General features: G+C 49.9%; 1 long non-coding RNA gene across 2 annotated transcripts in view; it reads right to left on the reverse strand.

Annotated features, from left to right (window-relative positions):
* Positions 1 to 3,311: 3,311 nt before the first annotated feature.
* LOC142924415 (uncharacterized) overlaps positions 3,312 to 23,096 on the reverse strand; it is a 66,882-nt gene continuing 47,097 nt past the window's right edge. Inside the window, exons 2-4 of one of the 2 annotated variants that reach the window (XR_012941623.1) lie at positions 13,644 to 13,686; positions 10,457 to 10,595; positions 3,312 to 5,306 (exon numbers count right to left, since the gene is read on the reverse strand). This is a non-coding gene — a long non-coding RNA (uncharacterized LOC142924415). The other variant, XR_012941622.1, reaches the window with a different exon arrangement.

Here is a 23,096-nt window from a genome sequence, read left to right on the forward strand (position 1 = left end):
GTTCTGGGCTGATTCCTCACCGTTCTCATGATCATTGCAACTCCACGAGGTGAGATCTTGCATGGAGCCCCAGGCCGAGGGAGATTGACAGTTCTTTTGTGTTTCTTCCATTTGCGAATAATCGCACTAACTGTTGTCACCTTCTCACCAAGCTGCTTGCCAATGGTCTTGTAGCCCATTCCAGCCTTGTGTAGGTCTACAATTTTGTCCCTGACATCCTTGGAGAGCTCTTTGGTCTTGGCCATGGTGGAGAGTTTGGAATCTGATTGATTGCTTGCTTCTGTGGACAGGTGTCTTTTATACAGGTAACAAGCTGAGATTAGGAGCACTCCCTTTAAGAGTGTGCTCCTAATTTCAGCTCGTTACCTGTATAAAAGACACCTGGGAGCCAGAAATCTTTCTGATTGAGAGGGGGTCAAATACTTATTTCCCTCATAAAAATGCAAATCAATTTATAAATTTTTTGACATGTGTTTTTCCGGATTTTTTTGTTGTTATTCTGTCTCTCACTGTTCAAATAAACCTACCATCAAAATTATAGACTGATCATTTCTTTGTCAGTGGGCAATGTACAAAATCAGCAGGGGATCAAATACTTTTTTCCCTCACTGTATCAATTGGTACAAATATCAGTGTTGGGTTGTTATACATTGTTGTTATACATTGTTGTTATACATTGTTGTTATACATTGTTGTTATACATTGTTGTTATACATTGTTGTTATACATTGTTGTTATACATTGTCGTACCTTGTGCTCTCGTGGCAGTGCTTTACACCGATGGTCCCTCACTCCATGCCATTCACCACTCCCATGCCCCCCTTTATCTGTCCCCACAGCCCCGTAGCGTGGCGCGGGGAGGGGGAGGGTGGAGGGGGTTGGAGGGGCTGGGGGGGCTGGAGGGGGCTAGGGGCAGGGGAGGGGCTAGGAGCTGGAGGGGGCTGGAGGGGGCTGGAGGGGCTGGAGGGGCTGGAGGGGGCTGGAGGGGGCTAGAGGGGCAGGGGGGGCTGGAGGGGGCTGAAGGGGCTGGAGGGGGCTGAGCCCCCCACCCCAGCTGAAGGCGCTGGTCCCCCGCTTCTAGATTCCTTAAAACGCTGCGAAGCAACACGTGCGTCGTGCATCGCAGCGTTTTCTCGTGCAGGGAGCGAGAGAGATATGGGGGGGGGGGGGGGGGGGAGCAGCACGCAATGATCGACACAAGCACCTCGCATCGCATCACAACCAAATATCTGAGTGGCATCGCCACTCTTCCCATTTCACGTTGACCTTCCCTGTTTAGTTTTTGGGGGGACAGATCGCCGCATAAGTAAAATGTGTGTCGCAAACCCTCCTCCACCCGACACATTCGATTAATAAAGCTGCTGATGTCTCACTGCTTCAGCAGCACCGACAACAGTGTTGCTGTTCTTGTTGTTGTTGTTATTGTTGTTGTTATTGTTGTTGTTGTTATACGAGAGCGACCCACACGGCCGTTCGCGCGAGCGCTACCACCAGAAATAGCTGGCACCCTCCCGCAGGCTGGCGAAAGCGATCTCACGACAAAAAAATCAATTGCGAAATCATAACATTGGTGGCCAAAAGCCCACCAATGTGTTCAATCTTTCACCGTTTGTTTCAAGATTAACAGAAGCTTGGCACCGTTACCCCTCCCCCTCCTCCTCCTCCTCCTTTATCTTTCTCTCTCTGCGCAGCGGGGCATTGAGCCCCGAGAAGAAGACGACGAAGACGACGAAGACGACGAAGACGACGAGTCGACGTCACGCCACGGAAGCGATGTCCGTGGGCGATGAGCGGCGGCGCGTGCCGCGCTCCGTGCCCGGGGTCAATGGGGTCACGGCTCAGGGGTCACGGCTCGGGGGTCACGGCTCAGGGGTCACGGCTGGGGTCACGGCTCGGGGGTCACGGCTCGGGGCCGGCGGAGAAGTCCCTCGCGATGCCCTCTCCGTGCCACGGTGGCGAGAAGAATGTTGACTACCTCGCTAGGTATACAGGAAGGTCGTGTGTTTGATCCCGAGCATGGCGCCTGCTGCTGTTTGTTTGGAGCTTGCGTGTCTCTCTCTCTCATCATCATTACAGTGGCTGGGAGATGTTAACTACCTCGCATGGTATACAGGAGGTCGTGGACTCGATCCCGACCTTGACGCCTGCTGCTGTATATGTGGAGTTTTGCGGTGTTTCTCTCCCCGTGGTCGCGTGGATTTTTTTCTGGATCTCCGGGTTTTTCCCTCCAGGTTTAGAATCAACATCGTGCGTTCAGAGTATTTGGCTGCTAAAAATGTCCACACGATAACCCACTTCATTGAGCTTTCAATGTGGCCAGGTCGCTTCTGCAAAATAACGATATCACTCAGTGGACCTTACCTGGTAAGATTTAAAAAAATATAGTTTCGTTTCGTTTGCAGAGCTCCGTCTTTCCTTCCCCCACACCTTCGATTAGCACGATTTGCTACGTGCGGCGCGAAAGAAGTCCAGCGTGCATGCATACACCTTAGCCATGGAACAGTGCGGAAACGCTGCCCCGAGCATCATCTCTCCGCTTGCCTACGATGGCAGCAGCGGTGCGTTCCGAGGAGCGCGAAGCCAATATTGAGACGTGCTGCTGGCCACGACGAGAGGGCTTCAGCAGAGAGTCCCAGTCGCTGGCTACTACTCCTCCTCCTCCTCCTTTGAAGGAGCGCAGACCACAGCGGTTTCATTATACGGTCCACAATTTGGGTTGCATGGCCACAATCGCACTACGGTGGCTTATCTTCTACGTATCTCTACGAGTATTCATGCATCCCTGCGTGTCTCTATGTATCCCATTGCGTCGCTATGGGTTTACTATACGGCCCCGTAGTTTGGGTTGCATTGACACAACCGCACTACGACCGTGGCTTGCGTCTTTGATTTTCAATATAGGAATGAGATGTGGCGCATTGGCCTGTTGTTGATGATGTCTTGGTGCGGTTCATGGTTCCACCAAATATCTTGGAGGGTCACCGTGGCATTCCACAACCACCTCGCCATATCGTGTCCGCGTGATCTCTAGATATATATGTGGGTGTGCGTGTCTGTGTATGCCGAGTTCAGAGACCCCCCCCCCCCCCCGCAGTAACACCGCGGGACCGAGCAGCAACAGCAGCACTACTCAACCTGCGATAGATCGGAGCGAGGTTATGCGAGCTCCGTGCCACGTGTTCACTCCTTGTCCGGCGGCACGCGGAGCGGAACGTCGGACATAGCGGCGATCAACACAAGCCGAAGACGCATGGGAAGGATATGCACTGTGCACCACGACCGCGAAAAAAACCCCACGGGTAACACAAAACGAATGGGCGTAATTGTTTATTCAGTTGCATTAATACCACCTTGTGTTTTGTTAAACGCAAGGCCAACATTCTATGCTATCATCAGTGAGATGTTTGGATGGACTCGCAAAAATTCCTGCGTGTGATAACGAGCCACATATACTCGTTTGAAATCAGTCACACACGTATATGTGAGTCGCGAATACATGTGTACACATGTACATGTGAGTCACGTGTCACGTGTACATATGTACGCATGTGTATATGTGAGTCACATATCTATATGCGACTCACATGTACACATTTGGGTCACGTGTATGCATGTATCTGTGAGTCACATGTACAAATGTGCATGTGAGTCACATGTGCATATGTGAGTCACATGAGTTGCATGTACACATGTGGGTCACAAGTATAGATGTATATGTGAGTCACATGTACATATGTGAGTCACGCGTGTGCCTCATTATATGCTGTTGCCGTTGCTTTGGCAGTGATGCACACGCGCAGATAACTTCACAGCCGCACACATTCGTCAATAACCCCGTGGTCTTGATATAAACATTCAAGTTACGGACAATGATTCATAGCACTTCGAAGAAAGGAGGTGCTATGAAGAAGGGCCATTGCCCGAACCGTCGCCTATTATATATTTGACTTGTAAGGCCACACAGATGCGGTGGAATATGTTGAATGCACAAACGGCGACACAGCAACATTGTACGAGACCATTCGGCACAGCGGGCGGACACGGAGACACGGGGACACGAGGATACGTAGAGAGGGAAAGACATGAAGAGAGGGAGAGACAGAGAGAGAGAGAGAGACACGGAGAGAGAGACACGGAGAGAGAGAGAGAGACACGGAAAGAGAAAGAGACACGGAGAGAGACACGGAGAGAGAGAGAGAGACGGAGAGAGAGACACGGAGAGACACGGGGAGAGAGAGACACGGAAAGAGAAAGAGACACGGAGAGATAGACACGGAGAGAGAGAGACGGAGAGAGAGACACGGAGAGAGAGAGACGGAGAGAGAGACACGGAGAGAGAGACACGGAGAGAGAGACACGGAGAGAGAGACACGGAAAGGAAGAGAAAGACAGCCATTGATTGAGTTTCACGTTTTTTTCCAAAAAAAAATTTGTAAGGAGGCACCTAGGCACGGGACGGTCTCAGCATTAATGAAGGCGCAAACATTAAGATGAAGACGCATTCATTAAGATGAAGACGCATACATTAAGATGAAGACGCAAACATTAAGATGAAGACGCAAACATTAAGATGAAGACGCAAACATTAAGATGCAGTACGGGCGTGGGTACGCAGTAGACAGACCCCCACCCATCCCCAAGTGGAACACCCGTGTTGCATTCACGTCGCTTCGCGTTTAATATTTAAAACCCGCCTGGGCACGTGCACCTATCAATGTTCAAATATGGATGAGGAGCGCCCGCTCATTACACGGCGACCTGCTCCGCTCAGGAAACGCTGCGCGATTGTGACCGCGAGCTAAAATTGGCCCCGACGGCGAGATGTCACCTCCCTCGCCTGGCACGCAGGAGGTTCGTCGGTTCGTTCCCGACCCCAAAACATTGGAACGCGCCCGGTATGACGCCCACCGAGGAGGATATGGAGCGATGAAAATGAGTTCACGTGCAGGGGCTGGGTGCGTTATCAAATCACGCGATCGCGATAAGCGGCGGCGGCTGGGGTGACACCTTAATCCAACAGCGGATTGATCATGGCTGATGATGATTACCAGACGTCTCTATGGAGAACCTGTTGCTCGCTGATGCCACAGCTCGCTACCCGCTCGCGTGCGACCTCTCCTCACAGGCGCTACTCGCTAAAAGCACTTGCCCCGACAGTCTGTTAAGGCTATACGGGCGATCTTTGTCTTCTGTCGTCAGGCGCGGCATTGCAGCACCGCGCGAGTGATGCTGGCTGGCGACTCCTCCGCAACCGCTGGGCCCCTTGCTCCAAGACTTGAAGTTTCGCCTCTCGCCGTCCTCAGATCCTGCGCAGAGGACGACGGCCACAACAGCGTCGGGCGACATTCTCGGCAGCGGTGACGAATCATGAATCACGTGTGGGGGCTCCGTCGCAGCCGGAGCTGTCCGGGGCTGAGCTCCGGATAATAATGTCGCGCCTTCCCCGCCGCGTCTCCTATTGAAGGATGAGATCCGGGAGATTGGAGAGGGGGGGGCGCGGGGCGCGTCGGGAGCGGGGGTCCTAAAAATGTTCCACGGTAAACGGTGCCGAGGTGATGCGCGTCTCTATCCGCGCTCTGTCCGCGCTCTGCCGCACCTAAACGCGCGCGTTGCGAGAGTCGACACTGGGCTCCACGGGACGTGCCGGGGCTGTAACCCGCGGAGATTACGCTAGAGCTTACGGGTATCGATACATCGATTTCATATTGATCGGCACATCTATCGGCTATAATTAAAACGGCTCCGAAACCCGCGTCTCCAGAGTGTTGAAGTGCGTGCGGCTGCGTGGCCTACGCTGGCAGGTGCGGTGGGAGAAAAACACGAACCCAACCATAGTCAACATTGCGGATGTCATTCCCACGATGACAATAGAATTTGCTCATTCCGTGAGCGTCTTTCCGTGGGACGTAGCCACGATCTGTGAGGGCCGATGGAGCCGCCGCTAGGTTTATTTATTTTTTGGGGGGGGGAAACATTGGACGAGAATGAGACAAGCGGGGGATGATGGTGATGATGGTGGTGATGATGATGGTGATGATGGTGGTGGTGATGATGGTGGTGATGATGGTGATGATGGTGATGATGGTGATGATGGTGATGATGGTGATGATGATGGTGGTTATCATGATGGTGGTGATGATGGTGATGATGATGATAATGATGGTGATGATGGTGGTGGTGATGATGGTGGTGATAGTGGTGATGATGGTGATGATGGTGATGATGATGATGGTGATGATGATGGTGGTGATGATGGTGATGATTCCCATGCCAAGGATTGGAACGCGTCCAAGGGTACGTCCATCGAAGAGGAGAAGGAGGGGGCGGGGTGGCTGAGGAGGATGAGAAGATGTGCACGGGTTAGAGGTGGATTATTATCACATCACAGAGTCTGTATCAGAGATGAACACTGCGACGATGCTTACGTAGAGGTGCCTGGTGGCACTGCTCAATTATTGTGCGTGTGTCTGTATAATATTATTGTGGGTAGCGGTAGTGTAGGGGTTAGCACACTGCGCTGCGAATCTGGCGACACCAGTGCAAATAATCTGAACCTGTCATGGGCATCCCCTAGGTTGACTCAGCCTCAAATGATTACCTGGTGCGGTAAGACAAAGGCGGTCGGCCGTGGTGCTGGCCACCCACCCGCTCGTGTGCCGTGCCGGCCGTCATAGGCGCTACTCGCTAACAGCACTTGCCCCCACACTCTGTTAAAGCTACACGGGGAAATCGCTGACGTTTTTATTATTACATCGCATTTTCTTATTATGAGCGACCCCGGCTTTGGGGACGCCTTCACCCAGCAGTGGATTGACCATGGCTGATGACCATCGTGATTAAACCCGAGTTACGGAGGCAAGCCTGCAACATTGCAAGCGGAGACCGTCTCTTCAGTCGCGGGGTTCGCCTTCGCCTGCTCGCGTTCACCGGCATTGGGCATTCGCCTCTCGGGTGCTGTTGCGATGACTTGCCAAATTCTCCGAATTAAAAGACGGCACGGAGAGTAAGACGCACCACAAACGTGTGCCCGGTGTCGATTTTAAAAAAAAGACAAAGATCACCCGTATAGCCTGAACAGACTGTTAGGGCAAGTGCTGTTAGCGAGCAGCTATGCAGGCCGGAACGACACACCAGGGGGTGGGTGGCCAGGACCACGCCCGGCCACCTTTGTCTCCCTAGTGGCGATGTTTACACACCGCACCAGCTACTCATTTGAGGCTGAGTCGACCTAGGCGAGGCCCAGGACCGGGTCAGATAATCGTCACTGGGTGTTGGACGTGAGCGGAAATCGAACTCGGGTCGCGGGTTCGTAGCGCAGCGCGCAAACACACCCACGCACACACACGAACACACACGCACACGCACGCACCCACACACACACGCACACACACACACACACACCCACGCACACACACGAACACACACGCACACGCACGCACACACGCACACACACGAACACACACGCACACACACGCGAACAGACACGCACACATACCTGATTATAAGACGCACCCCAACGTTTGCTGTAGCATATACAGGGAGAAAATGTGCACCGTATAATCCGGAGAATACGGGTGGTGAGTGTGTTTATAAACAAAATAATTCACAAGCCTTCGTTAATCTACTATTGGCGTTAGTCCGCCCCGTGCCGTGTTGATCTCGGTGGTTGTTGTTGTTGTTTAACCATACTTCACCACGCTGGCTCATGCGGATTGACAAAGGGAAAGGGCGGATCACGCGAGAATGATTCAGATTTTTTCTTATTTTAAAAAAAGTCGCAGCTGTTGATGTTCTCACCGTAACGGGGAATCGAACTCAGGTGCCATGGTTAATAGCATCGAGCGCAGGCCTGTAACGTATGAAGAGACGCTGCGATGAGCCTTGAGACGTCATATTAATTAGCGAGTTGATTACGTGGCGTGTAAGGTTAATTGTGATGCACCTGCGGGTGGAGCGGTGGTGCAGTGGTTAGCGATCAGAAGTCGATTCCCGACCACGGCTAACATCAGTGGCTAGCGATATCTGAACCGGTCCTGTCCACCCTTCGCCCTTCCCTTTACCAATGCACACTGACCAGGTTGGTGAAGTATGGTCAAACAAACCCCCCTAACCGGCACGGCGTGGCTCGGACTAACAGTGTATTAACCAAAGGGATGTAATGTACTATAATTGAAATAAATTGCATTTCAAACATTTAAATGTACATTTTTTGTTGAAGAAACATGACGCGTACATTCCATCACAGACGTAATCAACTTCGTTTATCGGGATGCGTATCACATTCCCAGTGCCGATACACGCGCATTCAAAATTGCAACCGTGCACATTTAACGCGTGGTAGACGGTGAGGGAGCGTGTGGTCGTGGTGACCACGCTCTGAACATGCTCGAGAAGACGCTCCAATTCGGCACAACGTTACATCCCAGCCTTACGATCGTACCCACCGCTGTATGGACACAAAAACAAATCCGACAACCTACATCCCTGAATCAGAATCACAACCAGCAGCAACAGACAGCTGTTCATTGACGTTTTATGATTATTGTTGTTGTTGTGCATGTGTAGTGCAGCGGTTAGCGCGCTGCGCTACGAACCTGGCCACCAGAGTTCGATTCCCGCTCACGGCCAACACCAGTGACGATTATGTGAACCGGTCCTGGGCCTCCCCTAGGTCGACTCAGCCTCAAATGAGCACCTGGTGCGGTGCGTAAAAACATCGCCACTAGGGAGACAAAAACGGCCAGGCGTGGTGCTGGCCACCCACCCCCTCGTGTGCCGTTCTGGCCTTCATAGGTGCTCGCTAACAGCACTTTCCCCAGCAGTCTGTTAAGGCTACACGGGGGATCTTTGTCTTTTGTTGTATGCGTGCCGAGCCAACACGTTTTCGAACCTGCAGATTTCAAATCAGCACCTGGCCCGTCTAGAGATGAACTATTACAGAAGAGCCATCGCCCGAAACGTCGCCTATCGTTTATTGTTTCCTTGTAGGGCAACGCTAGCCATGGATGCGTTGGGATGGAGCATTCTGCGTAACGAGGGGAGGCTCTCCGCGTGGGCCTCCCAAGGCGCTCGTTCATCATCATCATCAGCAGCATCATCATCAGCAGCAGCAGCATCATCATCATTATTAGCAGCAGCCGTCATCAATCCACTGCTGGATGAATGCTTCCCCAAGCCGCCACCAAAACACCCTCCCAGTAAATCCATGCGGCGTCTTCGCCAATGTTTTCCCGATGTCTGGAAACATTCACAATGGAGGTTTTTGGGTTAGATCGCATTAATATAAATGTGTCGTTAAACCCGCCACCACCCGACACAGCCAACTAGTAAGGTTTGTCACGCAAACAAAACGTGCCAATTCGTTATATATGCAGCATACCGGTGTGTTGGAGAGCCAAGCCACAACATGTACAATTTGAGTACGACGTTTCGACAGTAATTACAACGTTGGGTCCAACGCTAGTCGAACGTTGGGTCAACGTTAGTCCAACGTTGTGTCAACGTTTGGTCTAACGTAGCACCAACGTTGGGTCCAACGTTAGTCGAACGTTGGGGTCAACGTTTAGTCTAACGCAGGACCAACGTTGGACCCACGCGGTTCGCTGGGCCCGGCGATTCACGCGGCTCCATGGCGAGGATTTGGCGGCGCGCGGAGCCGGGGAGCGTTCCGGGTTGGGGGCGCAAAACATCGTGGAGCCGCGCTCTGATTTCAAGTGCCGATTCCCAGACGCGCACGTAAAGAGAGAGTGAGTGCGAGTGAGAGATTTGTCGGCGAACAGCAATTTGCGTGCTCCATTCCACCCCGTCGATCGGCGTGACGGCTCCGGTATTTACTCGGTTTTGCTCTGCTGCGGAAATAGGAAACGCCGCGACGCGGTAACAAACCGAGAATCTCGGCTTCGTCCGTACGAGAGAGGTCTCAACTTTGTTGTTTTGTGTGTGTGTGTGTGGACGACGCCTACGACTGTTTGGCTCGATCCACTGCTGGATGATGGGGGGGGGGAGAGGGGGGCCTCGTCACGCATCGCGCGCGCCACGTCGCGGGCTTGAACATTCAAGCCGCGGAATATCGTCTGCTCGTTCGCGATGACCATTCAGCACCAAGGACTAACATTCTACATCCCAATGCCACAAGACTCGAATATGTCCGATTCGTGTGGTTGGCTACCCGCGGCGCGATACAAGTTCGACATGCACACAAATAGTTAATGCATTCTTTGAAATCACGGTATTGTGGAATATTTTTTTTATTTTTTGAAACCCCGACGTTTCAGTCGAATGACCTTCGTCAAATAGGACCATCGTTCGGTGAGCTCTTCACAATGACGTGATGTTGTGTACGCTCCTGTCTGTGTGGTTTGGAGACGCACCCAATTGTGTATTCGGCACAAATAAGTGCCCTGCACACCGTATGTGTGTATGTATGTTGTGTGTAACCGTATGTTGTTATATGTACAGTTTTTTGTCTATCCACTGCTGGATGAAGGCCCTCGCGCGCTGTGTTCGGCCACGGCAGTTGTCTGGCCATACTTCACCACGCTGGTGGTGCGAGTTGCCGTGATGCACATCCAGCTGCGCCACCGCTCCGCCTCCATCTGCGTGAGAGTATATGGCGCGTTACAGGTGTGTCGTGTGTGTAGGGTGTCGTGTGTGTCGTGTGTGTAGTATGTGTAGTGTGTGTAGTGTGTATAGTGTGCGTGTGTATAGTGTATAGTGTGTGTAGTGTATAATGTGTCGTTAGTGTAGTGTGCGTGTGTAGTGTCTGAAGTGTGTAGTGTGTGTCGTGTGTGTAGTGTGTGTAGGGTGTAGTGTGTGTAGTGTGTGTCGTGTGTGTCGTGTGTGTAGTGTGCGTGTGTATAGTGTATAGTGTGTCGTTAGTGTAGTGTGCGTGTGTAGTGTGTAGTGTGCGTGTGTAGTGTGTAGTGTGCGTGTGTAGTGTGCGTGTGTAGTGTACGTGTGTAGTGTGTGTGTGTAGTGTGCGTGTGTAGTGTGTAGGTGTAGTGTGTAGTGTGCGTGTGTAGTATGTAGTGTGTGTAGTGTGTAGTGTACGTGTGTCGTGTGCGTGTGTAGTGTGCGTGTGGAGTGTGTGGAGTGTGCGTCTGTAGTGTGTGTAGTGTGTGTGTGTAGGTGTAGTGTGTAGTTTGCGTGTGTAGTGTGTAGTGTGCGTGTGTAGAGTGTGTAGTGTGCGTGTGTAGTGTGTGTAGTTTGCGTGTGTAGTGTTTAGTGTGCGTGTGTAGTGTGTGTAGTGTGTGTGTGTAGTGTGCGTGTGTAGTGTGTGTAGTGTGTTTGTGTAGTGTGTAGTGTGCGTGTGTAGTGTGTGTAGTGTGTTTGTGTAGTGTGTAGTGTGCGAGTGTAGTGTGCATGTGTAGTGTGTAGTGTGTTTGTGTAGTGTGTAGTGTGCGTGTGTAGTGAGTGTAGTGTGTAGTGTGTGTAGTGAGTGTAGTGTGTAGTGTGTTTATGTAGTGTGTAGTGTGCGTGTGTAGTGTGTGTAGTGTGCGTGTATAGCGCGGGTAGTGTGTAGTGTGTTTGTGTAGTGTGTAGTGTAGTGTATAGTGTGCGTGTGTAGTGAGTGTAGTGTGCGTGTGCAGTGTGAAGTGTGTTTGTGTAGTGTGTAGTGTGTGTGTGTAGTGTGCGAGTGTAGTAGTGTGTGTGTGTGGTGTGCGTGTGTAGTGTGTTTGTGTAGTGTGTAGTGTAGTGTATAGTGTGCGTGTGTAGTGAGTGTAGTGTGCGTGTGTAGTGTGAAGAGTGTTTGTGTAGTGTGTAGTGTGTGTGTGTAGTGTGCGAGTGTAGTAGTGTGTGTGTGTGGTGTGTAGTGTGTAGTGTGCGTGTGTAGTGTGTTTGGGTAGTGTGTAGTGTAGTGTATAGTGTGCGTGTGTAGTGAGTGTAGTGTGCGTGTGTAGTGTGCGTGTGTAGTGTGCGAGTGTAGTAGTGTGCGAGTGTAGTAGTGTGTGTGTGGTGTGTAGTGTGTGTGTGTGTGGTGTGTAGTGTGTAGTGTGCGAGTGTAGTGTGTGTGTGTGGTGTGTAGTGTGTAGTGTGCGAGTGTAGTGTGTGTGTGTGGTGTGTAGTGTGTAGTGTGCGAGTGTAGTGTGTGTGTGTGGTGTCGAACCCGTGTGTGTTGCCTGCCAGTTGGTACTCCAACAACCGTTCGAGCCACCCGGCCACCACTCCTTGCTTTCGTTTCCAACAAATTCGGCTTTACACCTTCGGGCGGCGCCCCCCTTAAAAGGGGGGCACGGGGCGCCCCCCCTCCCTCCCTACGACCTTGCTACTGCAGCGCGTGTATGTAGTAGATGTACCTGTGTGTATGTGTGTCTTAAAGACCGTGATTACCTGCAGCTCATATACCTGCTTCTGTGTGGGTGTAGTTTGCCTGTGTGTTGAACGTGCGCATGTACGCGTGTGTGTGTGTATATATATGGCCTTCATAGGTGCTCGCTAACAGCATTTGCCCCAACAATCTGTTACAGGCTATACGGGGGATCTTTGTCTTTGTTTGTGTATATGGGGAGCGGTGGTGCAGCGGTTAGCGCGTTGTGCTTACTAACCGGCCACCCGAGTTCGATTCCCGCTGACGGCCGACACCAGGGACAATAATTTTAACCGGTTCTGGGCCTCCCCTAGGTCGATTCAGCCTCAAATGATTGAGTACCTGGTGCGATGTGTAAACATCACTACTAGGGAGACGAAGGCGGCCGGGCGTGTTGTTGGGCACCAGCACACCCCACCTTCGCATGCCGTTCCTGCCTTCATAACTACTACTCGCTAACAGCACTTGCCCCAGCAGTCTGTTATGGACTATACGGGAGATCTTTGTCTTTGTGTGCGCGTGTATGTGCGCGCGTCTATCTCGCGTGCACGTGGGGGGGGGGGGGGGGGGGGCGTAGCGCGACATTTAAAACGCGCAAGTCTCGCTAATAAGAAAACAGCTCTACATCATTGACTCGTCACGTGCCGACAGATTAAAGAATCGACTGATTGATCCATTAACAGACACTTTGCAAGTATCAGTTAATAAAGGCCCGGCGTGTGATCCACCACCACCACCGCCGCTGCTGCTGCTGCACATGCAGCTTCTGTCCACACACAGACATCGACAAAGACAAAGATCCCCCGTACAGCCTGAACAGACTGTTGGGGCAAGTGCCGTTAGCGAGGAGCACCTTTGAAGGCCTGCACGGCACACGAGGAGGTGGGTAGCCACCAGCACGCCCGGTCGCCTTGGTGGCGATGTTTACACATCGGACCAGGTATTGATTTGAGGCTGAGTCGACCTAGGAGAGGCCCAGTAAACGGTTCAGATAATCGTCACCGGTGTTGGTGGCCATGAGCGGGAATCGAACCCGGGCGGCCGGGGTCGTAGCGCAGCGTAGCACTAACCGCTACGCTACCGCTCCCCACCAGTGTACACCCCCGCGTGTGTAGTAATGTGTCCGGGGGTCTGTTTGTGAGTTTTTGTTTCTGACTGGGGAGTGGTCGTGCAGCGGTTAAGACCGGCGGCCCGGTTTTTCGGTTTACAAAGGTGCCATGGGCTGGCACCGCGAGTGTAGAATGTTAACAATGAATAACCACGACTTTCGAAAGAGGCGTGTTGATACTACCTGTTTGCACCTTCATGATCATGTTGTTTAGTCGCACGCACTCACCTGAAGCGGCGTCACGGTTCGACTCCCGTCACCTCTTGAGGTTCTACACACACGCAGAGTTCCAGGGAAAGTGACCAAGTTTTCGTTGAATTGTCCCCATCCACGCCGCCGAACACTGCCTCTAAACGTCCCCAACACGCTAAGCGGCCAGCAACAAACAGCGCGATTGAAGGTGTCAAGAGACGCGCGCGTTACGATGTGTCTCGATTCGAGCGAAGGGTTTACACAGCATTCTGGGAAGAGAGACGGTGCGAGCGAATTCCGGAGTGACAAAAATTGTTCCTGAACAAAAGGCTTCCCGACGGCAAATGTAGCGAAACGTCGGACATCGTACCAAAAAACATCCCGTAAACTCATAGAACAGTATATATGTACGTACATATTGTTTTACTTCTTTTGCACCGTACGTAGCCAACCGCGCGAATCGGAGGCGCGGGTGGAGGACGACTGCACTAAACACAAAACAGCGGCTCTAAAGAAATTCGCTTTTCGATCGAGATGATTTCACAGGGCACGGCTGCGGCGACTTCCTAACATCGGACGGAAGAGCGTTCCAGACGGCCGCTGAAGCAGCACCCCGAGCCGCGACGATGCCGAGCGAAGTTCGCGTGAGCGACGATTTCTGTGGCTCCTCGGCTCAGCCGCTGCTCTTCTCGAACAAAAGTGTCCGCGACTCGAGCCGCTGAGGCACGCGGCCTCAGCGAGTCCGCCGGTTGCGTCCCATCCCCGATCGCAGCTTCCTCGCAACAGGAACGGCGCGACTCCACACAGGCGTGAGTTGACGTTGTAGATGCGAGTTTCGCACGGATGGGGGGAGTCGGTGACGCTGTGGTTTTGCCGGCTACCCGAGTTTTATTCCATTCGCGACTATCATTAGCGCAGAGCGATACCTCAACCTGTGCTGGGCCCAGCTCTCCTTCAGAAAACTCGCACTGACCAGCGTGGTGAAGTATGGTTAATCAGCCCTGTCCCACATCACCCCGGCATGACCAACACCGCGTGGAGAGAGAGAGAGAGAGGACCCATAATCCCGTTTGGGATTGACACGAAGTATTTTAAATTGATGTATTAATAACATCATTATTATTGCATTAACGCATGTTGTTCGGGCACAGGAACGAGTGATGGTGAACGCGGAAGAGGGGGTGAAGAGCTAGTCCTCACGGAGTGCGTGGCGCCCGAGTGACGATCTTCTCGTCGTCTCGGACTCGAGTCACTCTCGGACAGCGAGTCCGCGCTGTTCTCCTCGCTGGAAGAAAGCCCCGCGCTGGGGTTTGTTGTTGTTGTTTGTTTGTTTTCATCAAAGTTCTTTGTTTTGTTTCCTGACGAAGGCCGGCTCGTCGAAACGCCGAAGCTGTTCTGTAGAGAAATTCACTCAAGCGTGTGGGCGCGTGACGATGAATCGATTAATATCGATTATAAAGGCTCGCCACATGCGCATCACGCGCGTCGACGGTCGACGTTTCTTACTGACTGCGCAGATCCACGTGCGAGTGATCTAGTAAAGGCCACGCGAGTGATTTGCTAAGTGCGACGTGTAGGGCCTGGTGGGTGGAACACAGCTGGACAATCGAGACAAGACAAACAAGGGAGAAGCAATACAAAGAGACTGGAAAAAAGCGACACGCGACAAGAACAATCAATTCTCTATTCCACCTGCACCTCCTGGATTTGGGCCAGTGATCCGGATCGTCGGGGATTGTGCGCGGCGGTTGGGGGCAGGGTCGTGCGTGTGAATCGTTCCGATGAGAACGCACGTGGCTCTGTTCCCCACGGTGCTCTCCTTCGTTCATTCATTCGCGTACCGTTCGCGCGTGGACTGTACTGTATGTGTACTGCAGTGCGCTCAGCGACCTCGTTCGTGCCCCGAGTTTAGAAGTTTTGCGCGGATGCCTCTAATTGTGTCTCTCGCTGGTCGCGAGTGTGAGAGACACCCGGTACGCGACCTCCTGGCGCGGCCATGAGACCTCCCGCTGCAATGTCCGCGAGCGTCTGACACATTCGCCGCTTTGTATCATGATGATGGTGGTGATGGTGGTGGTGATCATGATGGTGGTGGTGATGATGGTGGTGGTGGTGATGATAATGATGGTGGTGGTGATAGTGGTGGTGATGGTGGTGATGATGGTGATGATGATAGTGGTGGTGGTGGTGATGATGATGATGATGGTGGTGATGGTGGTGGTGGTGATGATGATTGTGGTGATGATGGTGGTGGTGGTGGTGATGACGATGGTGGTGATGGTGGTGATGATGATGGTGGTGATGGTAGTGGTGGTGATGGTGGTGATGATGGTGGTGGTGATGATGGTGGTGGTGATGGTGGTGATGGTGATGGTGGTGCACTTAGTCCGCTCTTTACCGGCTTTAGCGTCGCACTCCTTACAAATCGTGCCCAATAATTGAAGGTTCATTAGTCAAACGTCGCGTCGCGTTTGGAATGAGCGCCGTCACAAAACACAAAAACAAAGAAACGTCATTTAAACTCTCTCTTTCGCAGGCCAAGTGTGCACAAACAAAGACGCTTGAAAATATATTCTGCCCCACTCCTGTGGGAGGCAAAATCGAAAATGTTGTTTGTTCTGTTTGTTGTTGTTGCGAGCGTAGTCCCCGGCTATTGTTGTGTCGTCAAATGTCATCTCTCTCTCGCCCTTCTACAACAGCAGCATTGGAGTCGCTCGCGACCAGCCGCGTGAGCGATGTAATTGCACCCACCCATGTCACTTCGAAAGTGCACGCAACTTTAAAGACATACTGTCAGTGTGTAATACGCGTGTACTGTCAGTGTGTAATACGCGTGTACTGTCAGAGTCCTGTGTGTGTAGCGTACTGTAAGTATATACATTGTAACCACATCGAGTGGCGCCGAGGGCAAGCGCTGAGTTAAAGTCCAGGCCGTGGCCACTCGACGCATTTTGACCTCCGTGGTCGATAAAAAGGGGAACTACTTTGTGACGAATCGGCGCTGATCGTCCGGCGATTCGAGCGACCTCCGATCATTATTATTTTTTCCACCAATGCCGCAAAAACCCGACACGGAAACACAAGATTGTATATTTAAAACAGGACACGCGTCACCGCTGCATGAAGAAGGCCAGTTTCCCGACACGTTTACTTTCATTCTCCACTCAGTATGAATACATGTTGAAGCAATATGCACGTACCGACCGTGTTAACATACCTACATATCAGTACATTGTATGCATAACAATAAACCCGGTTCAATATATATGCAGATGCATTCATTTATACATAAACATATATGTACGTGCGCCATGCGTTTAGTGTTGTGTTTGTGTGTTATACGTGGGTGTAGCCCTCCGTATAGGTAAGGAAATTCGTCCCGATTTGTAATCTATATACTTTGTCGGAGTTTGTTTTTTGTTATCTAAACCGTCGAAGTTAATTATCTTAAACTCCGCGTTGTGTAGACCCACACACGTTGTGAAGTGGACCCACACACGCGTGTATAGTAGACCCACACACGTTGTGTAGTAGACCCACACGCGTGTGTAGTAGACCCACACCCATGTGTAGTAGACCCACACACGTTGTGTAGTAGACCCACACGCGTTGTGTAGTAGACCCACACGTTGTGTAGTAGACCCACACACGTTGTGTAGTGGACCCACACACGCGTTGTGTAGTAGACCCACACCCATGTGTAGTAGACCCACACACGCGTGTTTAGTAGACCCACACACGTGTGTAGTAGACGCACACACGTTGTGTAGTAGACCCACACACGCGTTGTGTAGTAGACCCACACCCATGTGTAGTAGACCCACACACGCGTGTGTAGTAGACCCACAGCCGTGTGTAGTAGACCCACACGTTGTGTAGTAGACCCACACGTTGTGTAGTAGACCCACACGCGTGTGTAGTAGACCCACACGTTGTGTAGTAGACCCACACGTTGTGTAGTAGACCCACACGTTGTGTAGTAGACCCACACCCATGTGTAGTAGACCCATACGCGTGTGTAGTAGACCCACACCCATGTGTAGTAGACCCACACGTTGTGTAGTAGACCCACACACGCGTTGTGTAGTAGACCCACACGCGTGTGTAGTAGACCCACACGTTGTGTAGTAGACCCACACGCGTTGTGTAGTAGACCCACACGCGTGTGTAGTAGACCCACACACGTTGTGTAGTAGACCCACACGCGTGTGTAGTAGACCCACACGCGTGTGTAGTAGACCCACACGTTGTGTAGTAGACCCACACACGTTGTGTAGTAGACCCACACACGTTGTGTAGTAGACCCACACGTTGTGTAGTAGACCCACACACGTTGTGTAGTAGACCCACACACGTTGTGTAGTAGACCCACACACGTTGTGTAGTAGACCCACACGCGTGTGTAGTAGACCCACACGCGTGTGTAGTAGACCCACACACGTGTGTAGTAGACCCACACGCGTGTGTAGTAGACCCACACGCGTGTGTAGTAGACCCACACGCGTGTGTAGTAGACCCACACGTTGTGTAGTAGACCCACACGCGTGTTTACTAGACCCACACGCGTGTTCGTACGGCGCATGTTGTGTTCACTAACGGGCACTGCACCAAACTGACCGCGCTCTTTTAACGCCTCTGTCTACAGCATATTGACGCTCTTTCTGTACGTGCATTATCAGCGCTGGTGTATTCATTATCTTGAGGAGCTTTGCATGTCGGCGCATGTACATCCACATATACGCAATTGTGTGTGTGTGCACACATTCAATTGTGCGTATGTGCACATTCAATTGTGTGTCTGTGCGCGCACATTTAATTGTGTGTGCGCACATTCAATTGTGTGTGTGTGTGCACACATTCAATTGTGTGTGCGTGCACACATTTAATTGTGTGTGCACACATTCAATTGTGTGTGCGTGCACACATTTAATTGTGTGTGCACACATTCAATTGTGTGTGCGTGCACACATTTAATTGTGTGTGTGTGCACATTCAATTGTGTGTGCGCACATTCCATTGTGTGTGTGTGCACATTTGATTGTGTGTGTGTGCACACATTCAATTGTGTATGCGCACGTTCAATTGTGTGTGTGCACATTCAATTGTGTGTGCACACATTCAATTGTGTGTGTGCACATTTAATTGTGTGTGTGCACACATTCAATTGTGTGTGTGTGCACACATTCAATTGTGTGTGCGCACATTCAATTGTGTGTGCGCACATTCAATGGTGTGTGTGTGTGCACATTTAATTGTGTGTGTGTGCACATTCAATTGTGTGTGTGTGCGCACATTCAATTGTGTGTGCACACATTCAATTGTGTATGCACACATTCAATTGTGTATGCGCACATTCAATTGTGTGTGTGTGCACATTCAATTGTGTGTGTGCACATTTAATTTTTGTGTGCACACATTCAATTGTGAATGCGCACATTCAATTGTGTGTGTGTGTACATTCAATTGTGTGTGCACACATTCAATTGTGTATGCGCACATTCAATTGTGTGTGCGCACGGACTTTTGGCGTAAGGCACTCCCACTAGAGTATTAAGGTACGTATATCCACAATAATCCTGTTTTGTTCTACCCATATCTTTTCATATCATCGTCATATGAGGATGAGACATTTACCGTGAGCACAGTACAAGGGCAGGTGCATGTGGATAAGTTCCCGCGTTATTTCTGTAGCCGCGGTACGAACTGTTTCGGCTGAAATTGAGCACTGCACATTCATTCAACACGCGTAGCAGCCTTTGACGGCCGATGTTGTGACTCGTAATTAGATTTTCGGGGGGGGGGGGGGTGTCAGATCGCCTGACTAAAATGTGTGTCGTAATTCTTCCTCCACCCGACACGGCGAATTAATCCATTTGGCAGGTGATGGACAAAGTTTTAACCGCTTCAGCAGCACCGCCGGTAGTAGCGTTAATAAACAATGTGTGCCAAATGTGATGTGTCGTGTGGTGGAGGGGTTTACGGCACACATTTTTTGACTCACGCTATCTGACCCAAAAAAACAATATATTACGGATAATTCATCGTAATTTTTACAAAAAAACACATTTTGATTGTATTTCTTGTGAAGCAAAGTATAACGACTGCGTGAGTTATTAGTCGTGGGTGCGAACAAATTTGTTGAGTTCGGTGTCCGTGGCGTGAGTCGCCCATCTCACCACCGCCGAGCGGCCGAAACGCACAGTGGTGGCTACTTATGGTGCTCGGTAAAAATGGCACAGGTAAAACTGGTAAAATGGCACAGGTAAAATTGTTAAAATGTCACAGGTAAAACTGGTCAAATGCCACGGGTAAAACTATTAAAATGACACAGGTAAAACTGTTCAAATGACACAGGTAAAACTGGTAAACTGTCACAGCTAAAATTGGTAAAATGTCACAGGTAAAACTGGTAAAAAATGTCACGGGTAAAACTGGTAAAATGTCACAGGTAAAACTGTTCAAATGTCATAGGTAGAACAGGTAAAATGTCACAGGTAAAACTGTTGAAACGTTACAGGTAAAACTGCTGAAACGTTACAGGTAAAACTGGTATACATGTCACAGGTAAAACTGGTAAAATGACACAGGTAAAATTGTTAAAATGGCACAGGTAAAACTGGTAAAATGTGACAGGCAAAACTGGTAAAATGTCACAACTAAAATTGGTAAAACGTCAAGGGGAAAACTGTTAAAATGGAAAAGGTAAAACTGGTATAAATTTCACAGGTAAAACTGGTAAAATGTCACAGGTAAAAATGGTAAAAATGTCACTGGTAAAACTGGTAAAATGACACAGGTAAAATTGTTAAAATGGCACAGGTAAAACTGGTAAAATGTGACAGGCAAAACTGGTCAAATGTCACAGGTAAAATTGGTAAAATGTCAAGGGGAAAACTGTTAAAATGGCAAAGGTAAAACTGGTAAAATGTCACAGATAAAACAGGTAAAATGTCACAGATAAAACAGGTAAAATGTCACAGGTAAAACTGGTAAAAATGGCACAGGTAAAACTGGTCAAATGTCACGGGTAAAACTGTTAAAATTACACAGGTAAAACTGTTCAAATGACACAGGTAAAACTGGTAAAATGTCACAGCTAAAATTGGTGAAATGTCACAGGTAAAACTGGTAAAATGTCACAGGTAAAACTGGTCAAATGTCACGGGTAAAACTGTTAAAATCACACAGGCAAAACTGTTCAAATAACACAGGTAAAACTGGTAAAATGACACAGGTAAAACTGGAAAAATGTCACAGCTAAAATTGGTAAAATGTCACAGGTAAAACTGGTAAAATGTCACAGCTAAAATTGGTAAAATGTCACAGGTAAAACTGGTAAAATGTCACAGGTAAAACTGGTAAAATGGCACAGGTAAAACTGGTCAAATGTCACAGGTAAAACTGGCAAAATGGCACAGGTAAAACTGGTAAAATGGCACAGGTAAAACTGGTAAAATGTCACAGGTAAAATTGGTCAAATGTCACAGATAAAACTGGCAAAAATGGCACAGGTGAAACTGGTAAAATGTCACAGGTATAACTGGTAAAATGGCACATGTAAAACTGGGAAAAATGGCACAGGTAAAACTGGTAAAAATGTCACAGGTAAAACTGTTAAAATGCCACAGGTAAAACTGTTAAAATGACACAGGTAAAACTGGTAAAATGGTACAAGTAAAACTGGTTTAAATGTCACAGACAAAACAGGCAAAATGTCACAGGTAAAACTGGTAAAATGGCACAGGTAAAACTGGTAAAATGGCACAGGTAAAACTGTTCAAATGGCACAGGTAAAACTGGTAAAATATCACAGGTAAAACTGGTAAAATGTCACAGGTAAAACTGGTAAAATGGTACAGGTAAAACTGGTAAAAATGTCACAGGTAAAACTGTTAAAATGCCACAGGTAAAACTGTTAAAATGGCACAGGTAAAACTGGTAAAATGGTACAAGTAAAACTGGTAAAAATGTCACAGATAAAACAGGTAAAATGTCACAGGTAAAACTGGTAAAATGGCACAGGTAAAACTGGTAAAATGGCACAGGTAAAATTGGTCAAATGTGACAGGTAAAACTAGTAAAAATGGCACAGGTAAAACTGGTAAAAATGTCACAGATAAAACTGGTAAAATGTCACAGGTAAAACTGTTAAAATGGCAAAGGTAAAACTGGTAAAAATGGCACAGATAAAACTGGTAAAATGGCACAGATAAAACAGGTAAAATGGCACAGGTAAAACAGGTAAAATGTCACAGGTAAAACTGTTAAAATGGCACAGATAAAACTGGTAAAATGGCACAGGTAAAACTGGTAAAAATGTCACAGATAAAACACGTAAAATGTCACAGGTAAAACTGTTAAAATGCCACAGGTAAAACACGTAAAATGTCACAGGTAAAACTGGTAAAAATGGCACAGGTAAAACTGGTAAAAGAAGTAAAAAATGGCACGAGTGATATATTCGGGAGAGAAATGAAATGGGTTCGGGGTTTGGGGTGAATCATCTCTTTCATTCAGATCTGTATACAACTGTCAGTACAGTACTTATAACTGTTAGCACATCATTTATAACTGTTAGTAGAGTCCCGTTTCATTGTGCATTTTTTTTGTTCCGGTGTTCACTTGTGCCATTTGTTCCCGTGCCATGTTTACCAAAGGTCGACTACTTCCACCCCTCGCTTCTCTGTCTCCACACACAAGCATCGAAGGGAGCCCGCCGACAATTCTCGTCTAACACGTGAGACCCTGGGCCCGGCCCGAGCGCTGTTGCGAATCGCTTCGGAGTTTCGAGCCAGGCCCACTCCACAACTGCGCGTTCACGTTTCAGCCTTTCTCCCCTTATCATCAATGGCGCGAATGCCTTCCCATGCCCACATAGCGGAGGCCTTTGGCTATTGCTTGGCCATCCTCCCCGCATCACACGCTGCCCGTGCCCGCGGGTGGGCGAGGCACAGGTACCGGCGCGTGCAAGATGTCACGCCTCTGTCCCGCTGATGTTTCAGTGTCTGTCCGGGAAATCGAACTCGGCTCTCCGGGTCCATAGCTCCACGGGGCGAGCGTCAATTACGCCCGAATACTTTAAACAGCTGTCTGTGTAGAGCGATGTCCATCGTGGAGAGGAGCGGTGGTGCAGTGGTTGGCAGGGTGCGCCATGAACCCCGCCGAGTTACGGGTTCGAATCCCGGCCACGCTTGACATGAACGACGAGTGGCTGCCTGCGGCGACGCTGGCTCCGGCTCCCCCTAACCCGCAACTACCAAGGTGGTGAAGTATGGGCAAACAACCATCCCGGTCAACGACACGGCGTGGCGAGCACACGCCCCCCCCCCCTATCCAGCAGTGGATCGGCAGAGAACCGTGACTATAATTGCCCTGAGCGTATTCTTAATTTGATCGTCATTCATATCCGTAGCGTTACGACTTTTAATTAAAAGCTACTGTTTTACATACGCGTTTCGCGTATGCTGACGCATGTGTGTACGTATGTAT

The sequence above is a fragment of the Petromyzon marinus genome, chromosome 13 (genome assembly GCF_048934315.1).
Source record: "Petromyzon marinus isolate PM22_M1 ecotype Great Lakes invasive population chromosome 13, UKy_Petmar_22M1.pri1.0, whole genome shotgun sequence".
Taxonomy (NCBI): domain Eukaryota; kingdom Metazoa; phylum Chordata; class Hyperoartia; order Petromyzontiformes; family Petromyzontidae; genus Petromyzon; species Petromyzon marinus.